Source organism: Salvelinus sp. IW2-2015, linkage group LG32 (genome assembly GCF_002910315.2).
Source record: "Salvelinus sp. IW2-2015 linkage group LG32, ASM291031v2, whole genome shotgun sequence".
Lineage (NCBI taxonomy): Eukaryota > Metazoa > Chordata > Actinopteri > Salmoniformes > Salmonidae > Salvelinus > Salvelinus sp. IW2-2015.
This window is the reverse complement of record NC_036871.1, coordinates 37,116,146-37,125,366: the sequence shown is the minus strand read 5'-3', so window position 1 is coordinate 37,125,366 and position 9,221 is coordinate 37,116,146. Positions and strand designations below refer to the sequence as shown.

Genomic DNA, 9,221 nt, shown 5'->3' with positions numbered 1-9,221 from the left:
CCTCCTGCCCCCATCCATCGTAGTGCAACCGGATTACGGATCAAATTGGCCAGGATCACCAGAATCCTGGCTTTAATCCCTTATCCTAAGTATGTGCAACAGCCCCCTGGACATGATGCGAGCATTGTCAAACAAACCAGGGTGTAATCATTAGTCTAAACAGTTCCAAAACGTTTAGCAAATTGTATTTCCGTTGCTTCCGTTTAAAAAACGGTTGCCACAGAATCGGCTGATTAGAATACACCCCGGTGAAACTTAAACAAAGCCGGAAAGTAATGCGTCCCTGATGATAAAGTTGCGACTACAAAATTTAATCATCCGATCTACACTCCTCAAAGGAAGATCAACGTGACATGGTAGCCATACGTAGATCAAGTTTGGTCTGTTTTCTGCATAAGACCACCACAAAGGTCTTGTGGGCTCATTAGGAGACCATTCACAACGCTTTCTCATGAATGTTGATTTATGATCAGGTTCCCCTAACCAAGTTATGATGAATAGACCTATTTGTCTGTTGATTCTTTGTTACATGTCAAAGTAAAGATATTCAGTTGGTTTATAGGTAGCCATACTTGCAGTTGCAACACAGATTGTGGGTTTTTAATCAGTTTGAAACCCTGCTTGGAATACATAATAAATAACCTAGATAACTCCTTGTTTTGGATAAAAAAATATCATAGGCTTATTATAGACTGACAGTGAAAGTGGTGTATTAGGAGTATCATAGACTGTGTTTCTGTGTCTCCCCCACCCCACTGCCCTCTCTCCTGGAGACTTGTGTTTCTGTGTCTCCTCCACCCCACTGCCCTCTTCTCCTGGAGACTGTTTCTGTGTCTCCCCCCCACTGCCCCTCTTCTCCTGGAGACTGTGTTTCTGTGTCTTCCCACCCACGGCCCTCTTTCTCCTGGAGACTGTGTTTTCGGTGCTCTCCCAACCCCACTGCCCTCTTCTCCTGGAGGGACTTGTTTCTGTGTCTGTCCCACCCCACTCCCTCTTCTCCTGGAGGACTGTGTTTCTGGTTCTCTCCCACCCCAACTGCCCTCTTCTCCCCTGGAGACTGTGTTTCTGTGTCTCTCCCACCCCACTGCCTCTTCTCCTGAAGACGTGTTCTGTGTCTCTCCACCCCACTGCCCTTTCTCCTGGAGACTGTGTTTCTGTGTCTCTCCCACCCACTGCCCTCTCTCCTGGAGACTGTGTTTCTGTGTCGTCCTCCCACCCCCTGCCCTCTTCTCCTTGGAGACTGTGTTTCTTAGTCTGTCCCACCCCACTGCCCTTCTTCTCCTGGAGGACTGTGTTTCTGTGTCTGTCCCACCCCACTATGCCCTCTTCTCCTGGAGGACTGTGTTTCTGGGTCTCTCCCACCCCACTGCCCGCTTCTCCTGAGACTGTGTTTCTGTGTCTCTCCCACCCCACTGGCCTCTTCTTCCTGGAGGACTGTGTTTCTGTGTCCTCCCACCCCACTTGCCCGCTTCTCCTGGAGACTGTGTTTTTCTGTGTCTCTTCAACCACCCCACTGCCCTCTTCTCCTGGAGACTGTGTTTCTGTGTCTCTCCCACCCACTGCCCTCTTCTGCTGGAGACTGTGTGGTTTTATGGGCCTTGGCTGAGTCCTGGAGAAGGATTATCAACACAGACCTAACAGCCAGCGCTCTGTGTTCCACTGTCTGGACAGGTTCGCTCTTACCTTAGCTGTCCTGTGTGCCACGTGTGGGTGTATTTAGTGTCTTGTGGTGTATTTTACAGTACTTTAGAACTCTTTTAAGTCTTTGTAGAGTGGTCTGTGTACGCACCCATATCAGTGTGATTTACAGTACATTTAAGAAGTCTTTGTGAGTGTCTGTGTACGCACCCATATCAGTGTGTTAGTTTTAAGAAGTGAAGTGTGATCGTTTGCGTCTTTCTGGAAACGTGAGAGTGGCAGAGAGGGCAGGCCAGGCTTGTCTGGTTGCCTGTGTAAATTCTTCCTGGGTCAGGAATAGCATAAGGCTGTGTGTGTGTGCTTAGGGAGGGGGGCGAATGTTGGCACAGATTCCAGTGCCAACAAGTCCCTTTCCTTCAGCCCAATATGAGAGAGGAAAAGGGAGAGAGAGAGATTGCGACAGAGAGTGGGAGAGAGAGATTTAGAGAAAATCAAAAAGACTGGTTTTTATTTTCTTTACAACAATATTTATATTCATAAAGTAAAACAAAATGTGAGAAAAGGCGTATTTGATGTTGCTGTGACATACCTGTGTGGGAGGCCATGATGTCATCAAACATGGACAATGTCGTCATTTACATTTAAAGACTATTTCAAATATGAGGGGAATCATGTGGCAATGTAGCCTTATCTGTTCCACTCCCACCCACTCACTCACTCACTCACATCATCATCATCACACATCACTCACTCACATCACACACACACACACACACACACTCACTCACTCACTCAAACTCCTCACCCACAAACACACACACACACACACACACACACACACACACACACACACACACCACACACACACACACACAACCCACACACACACACCACACACACACACACCGTACAACCAAAAAGGTATTGTAAGAGAATAAATTAAGAATCATAAAGCAAACGAACACTGTTATAGTTTGGTGTGACAGTACAATGTCCATAAGCACTGAACTGGGTACAACATTCCCTGTAAATTCCTACCCTTAACCATTGTGAATCGACTAACAGTGCTGATTGTAGATCAGTGCAGACAATATCACGGCCATAAACCAATACAAACATGACAGAACAGACACAGATCTTGGCTGGCCATCATTTACATTAACAGCACTCTCTCCATTTTGAACGAGGGGGGAGGGGGATAAGGGAGGAGAGGGGGCGGAGGTACAAGGGGAGGTGGGATAGGAGGGGAGTGACTGTGGCACACATAAAAATCACCCATTGTATTTTTGGCCACGAGTAATTCATAARACCAACAACAATCCTAACCATGGCAAACAATCCTTTTATAAAACAAAGCTGAATTATTTTCAGTTCAGTGCTGCTGCATGCTCCTCGGTGTAAAATGGCACCRTGTTTCTGTTCCTTCCTCAATTTGTTCCTTGATCATTCTAATGATCCAATAGGAACGCTCCGTGAAAGCCCCTTCTCCACTCCAAWTAGCCAGCAAGTCCGTCAATCATTTGTCAACCCCGCTGCCGTGCTCAATATGGCCGCCATACGGCCTCGGGTACCATATTGGTAGGGGAGCTACTGTGACTTCCCTCCGCTTCCACCCCCACCCCTTCGCTCTGATTTGGCAGAGACGGGTGCAGYAGGGAGGAYCCTGTGGATGCGTTGGTGCAGGGAGGGAATATCCTCGGAGGAGACCGCTCCCCGCCTCCCCCCGCCATCATGGAGAATTGGTAAGACCCAGCGGCCGTGCTATAGTACAGGTGGTAGGGAGAGGAACCGGCCTGGAAMGGTCCACCTTGGCCCTGGGGGGCGTTTGTGGGGTAGGGTGGGGGGAGGTAGGTGTGGTAGCGCCCAGCAGGGGTGGTTGCCATGGTGAGTCCGATGGCGCCGTTGGATACAGGGGTAGGGGTGTATGTGAAGGCCCCAGTAGGGTAGTGCATGCGGGGTCAGATAGCGGCTGTTCAGGAAGCGAGGCCAGAGTGAGGAACGGCGCATCCAGGGACATACGGCGGGTCGCTGAAGGCTGTGAGTCAGGGGCCTGTAGGGGGAGAGGTCAGGGGTTAGAGGTTAGAGTGGAAGCTGGAAGTGAATGAGGAGAGACCGATGACTGTCAGAGAACACTACGGGTCAGTCGCGCAGTGCGTGAATGCGGAGGTTGTGTGTTACCTGAGAGGCGGCGCGGACAGTCACTGAGGAGGAGCGGCTGGCGTGATGTGGCGTGGTTGAGTGGACGGTGGGCGTGGTTATCTGACCCAGGTAGGGGTAGGACTGCTCATAGGACCACGATGGAGATGTCTGCATCTGCCTAGAGTCTGAGAGATTTAGAATAGAACAGATACTTTATTCATTCATTTCATTATGAATGGAAATATGTCGTCTGCCCATCCCACCACCCACAGACACCACACGTTGAGAGAGGGTTACACACACACACACACACACACACACACACACACACCACACACACACACACACAAACCACACACACACACACACACACACCACACCACCACACACACACACACACACACACTACACACACACACACACACACACACACACACACACACACGCACACATACACACACACACACACTCGCCGGAGGTTGTTTCACTCCAGCATCTTGCGAACAGTAGAAACTGAAACATTACAGATGTATATACTGGATGTGATTGAAGAGAGATGTGAGTGAAGTAGTTTTTATGTGAGTGTGTGAACTCTCAACACCTTCACTCACTACACCTTTATTCATACATCACTCACTACACTTTACTCATTACACCTTTACCCACTACATACACATCTTTACTACTTAACACCTTCACTCACTACACCTATCACTCACTTATCACTACACTATCTACTCATCTACACCTTTACTACTCACTATCATACACCTTTACTACCCACTTACATCATCTCTTTACTACACCTACTACACTCTTACTACATCACTCACTACACCTTTACTCACTATCACCTCATTACTACACCTTATCACTCACTTTACTCACTACACTCTTACTCACTACATACTTTACTCACGTACACCTTTACTATTACACCTTTACTCACTACAACCTTTACTCACTACATCTTTACTCACTACACATCTTTACTCACTACACTACCTACACCTTACTCACTACACCTATCACTCTTACTCACTACACTATACTACTTTACTCACTACACCTCACTCACTACACCTTTACTCACTACACCTTCATCACTACACCATTTACTCATTACACCTTACTCACTACATTATCTTTACTCACTACACCTTTACTCACTTACACTTTACTCACTACATCACTCATTACACTTTACTCACTACATCTTTACTCACTACACCTTTACTCACTACACCTTCACTCACTACACATCACTCACTACACCACCACTCACTACCCTTCACTCACTTATCACCTTTTATCATTACACCTTCACTCACTACACCTTTACTCATGACACCTTACTCACTACATCTTTACTCACTACATCTTTACTCACTACACCTTTACTCATTAACCTTTACTTTACATTTACTTACACCTTTACTCTTACACCTTTACTCACTACACCTTTACTCACTACACCTTTACTCACTACACCTCATCATTACACCTTACTCATTACACCTTTCCCACTACATCACTCATACACCTTTACTCACTACACCTTCACTCATTACACCTTTACTCATACACTTTACACCACTCTTACACCTCACTCATCATTACACCTTACCACTACATCACTCATTACACCTTACCCACTACATCTTTACTCACTACACCTTCACTCACTACACCTTCACTCATTTACACCTTTACTCACTTACACCTTTACTCTTACACCTTTACCCCTACGATCACTCATACACCTTTATCATTACACCTTTACTCATTTACACCTTTTACTCACTACATCCACTCACTACACCTTTACTCATTACACCTCATTACCACCTCCACACCCACTCAATCACGATCACCCCCCTCCATTAACACCTCCTTAACCATCACAACTACACCACACTCACTACCGCACACTACAACCACACTACTAAACTAGATCACATACTCTACATGCACTCACTCACCCACTTCAACTCGCACCAACCCCTAGAACTAGCTATTTCATCACCACTAACATCACTACACACACCATCACATCACTAAACTCAACACTCACTACTTAAATCACCACTCACCATATACTACACCACCTACTGCCCACCACTACTACGACAACACACCTCACTCACACACACACAACACACCAACTCACTGACATAGGCCATCACTCCACACGATCTACACACCACCACTCACTACACCATCACTCACTACACCACCCACTCACTTAGACTAGACCCATCACTCACTACACCTTCACTCCACTACACCATCACTAACGTATCACCCGCACTGACTACACCATTCACCACTTACACCACCACGCCACTAGACGTAAGTACCATCACTCACTACACCTTCCTCACTCACCAATCACCTAACTACCACCCACCACTCACTAGACTAGACCATCACTCACTACCCACCTTCACTCACTACACCAATCACTAACTACACCCACCACTCACTAGACTAGACCATCACTCACTTCAACCTACTCGACTACACAATCACTTACTACACCACCACCACTAGACTAGGGACCATGCACTCACTACACTTTACTAACTACACCACCACTCACCACACCATCACTAACTACACCTGGGCTGAGCTGGGAGGCGAAGAGAGAGAGGAGAAATAGTAAAAGATCCAGGACAATGATGATGGACAAAGAGAGTAGAGAGAGTAGGAGTGATGGAAGAGGAAGAGAGAGGAAGAGGAATAAAGAAGAGAAAGATGGAGAGAGATGAGTCAGATGGAACAGAGAGAAGGAAGTGATTAGCCTAGTGAGGGGCATAGGAAGGGGGGTTGTGTGTGTGTGTGTGTGGCTCTTAGGCAGCCGGTTCTTTTCCCTGTGGTCCAATAAATGCCAGTGATCGCCCGCGAGCTCGCAGACGAAGAGTGTGTACGTGTATGTATGTGTGTGTGTCCTCCACAACTGCAGACAGAGAGGGAAGCAAATTGCACACAGCGCAAGACGTCAAGACAGTCCAAGGCCTTTTTAAGTGCAGCCAGCTCCCCCAAGAACAAAACACTGAGGCCTAGGCCCAGTGCCAAGACCCCTCCTTTCTGGCTCCCTCCCCAGGCTTCGGAGCTCTGATCTGGGGCAGGAGTCACACATGGCTGGGTGGGTGGCTGGAGGCGGGTTCTGTGTATCCGGGGCTGCTTGCTGCTTGGTTCATTCATTTTTTACTGCATTCCCACACACATGTAACATATGCACAGTCCACTCGCCTACACGCATACGGTAGCTTACACAACCACACCACAACACACACACACACACACACACACAGCACCCGCACACCACCCACACACACAACACACACACACACACACACACACACACACACACACACACACACACACAACACACACCACACACACACAGACGGGTGAAAAATGAATCATGATTTTACTCTCTCTCTTGCTCTCTATCACGTCTCTTGTTCTATAGGTTACAAAGATACCGAGAGCGTCCCATTTGGACTAATCTCTTGTGGACAGATGCTCGTAACATAACAGGTAGTATCATCTGCCAACAGACTCCATATATTTGGACAAATCCGATTTCGCAGGTGCTCACATCTTTCAAATGTAATTCGGAATGGAGGGACATTTGGTGATAGGCCGAAAGTGACTGAGAGTTTCCTCTTGGGGGTGGAGACTTCTTCTAGTCTCGTTAGTTCATTTCTAACGCGTATCCCCCAGAACTTATTAGAGCATCTGACGCAATAGCGTTTTATTTCTGGGTGTCACGATAGGACAGATAGGTGAATGGAATCGGTCAGGTGGCTCAGCTGGCACACACTGGATGGAGGGAACACACTTCCTACACACATACTCACCCACCCACACCAACCCACCCACCCTACCCCACCCACTCACTGACAACACAAAGCCCATAGCCTTCAGGACAGACCCCACACTGACTGCGCCAACCCACTCTGGTTGCACGCCACATACTGACAACCAGACTGGACACACACACACCACACCCCGGCCGCCACGCACACCAACACACAGAGCTGCCTCGACACACACATACACCCAGCCCATGGCCCCAGCTGCCTCAGATGTTTCACAGATATGAAAAGAGGAAGTAGGAGAGAAAGAGGGAGGGAAGAGAGAGAGGGAGGGAAAGAGAGAGGTCTTGAATGACTTAATAACGGTTTCCGGTGGCAGTGCTCCTGTTGCTATTTTTGTGGCCTCAGGATCAGAGAGACACACCAGACAGGAAGGACTGGGGCCTGCCCCTCTCTTTCTGACTCCCCTCCTTCTATCCATCCATCCTTATCCCYCTGTTTCTCTCTCGCRTCTCATGTATCTTTTGGGGTATTTCRTCTCTCTCTTCGTCTTTCCATCTCTCTTTACCTCCCTCCTCTTTCTCCATCTCTCCATACACCCATCTCTGATTCCATCTCCATCTCATGTCATTTGTTGACATCACTTGGAGACATAGCTAATTCCTGTCAATGTAAATATTTTGCTGGTCGCTTACGTGTAATGTGAATGACTCCCTTATATACTGTAGTGTATTGCACAGGAGGCTGGTGGCACCTTAATTGGGGAGAACGGGCTCATGGTAATGGCTGGAGTGGAATGGTATCAAATACATCAAACACATGGTTTCCATGGTTTCCATGTGTTTGATGCCATTCCATTTGCTCCGTTCCAGACATTATTATGAGCCGTCCTCCCCTCAGCAGCCTCCACTGGAGTATTGCGTGTTTAGATTTTAATTTAGGGTTTTTTCACACACTTCTACTTCCTGTCAGCTGACTCTYACTTCCTCCTCTCCTCCCTGGCCTGCTTCCTCACTACAACTGTCTACATATACTGGCCAACACACACACACAGACATACACACACAACACTTCTGGAGAAGAGGAACAGAAACTGCGGGCGTGTGTGTCAGAGGCTCTAGTGCCACACGTTAACCGCAATAGGATTGGCTAAAACCACAAAAAAGGAAGTACTGGTCTTTCCAAACCCAGAGTTAAAGAAAACACGGCTTAGATAAATATACACAGAAGAAAAATATGTGAAAAACAAATTGATTGGGCCTCGTCTCTCCTGCTCTCTTACACATTGTTTGAGTGTTGTTTGCTACGTATGTGGAGGCATAATGCCAGTGATTTCACTGTGTGATGACAGTTAGCATGTAGCCTATGCACCGTGGGTGTATGTGGTACCATGAGAGAAGACTCACCTGGTATCTGTGTGTGGTGTGTGGGGTTGCTGAACTGGGCCGGGTTCAGGGCGGGCCGGGGATTGGGAGTGGGGGCGTGGTGGTGATGATGGTGAGGGGGCGTGACCCTCATGGAGCTCCGCCTTAGCTGCTCCAGCTCACTCAGACGCTCGGAGAAGGCCAATGCTCCCGTCTTCACATCCTCCAGCTTCTGTCTGTGGCCTACACACAC

General features: G+C 47.8%; 1 pseudogene; it reads right to left on the bottom strand.

The window, feature by feature from the left end:
• Positions 1-2,886: 2,886 nt before the first annotated feature.
• Positions 2,887-9,221, bottom strand: part of LOC111956456 (runt-related transcription factor 1-like) — a 9,852-nt pseudogene continuing 3,517 nt past the window's right edge.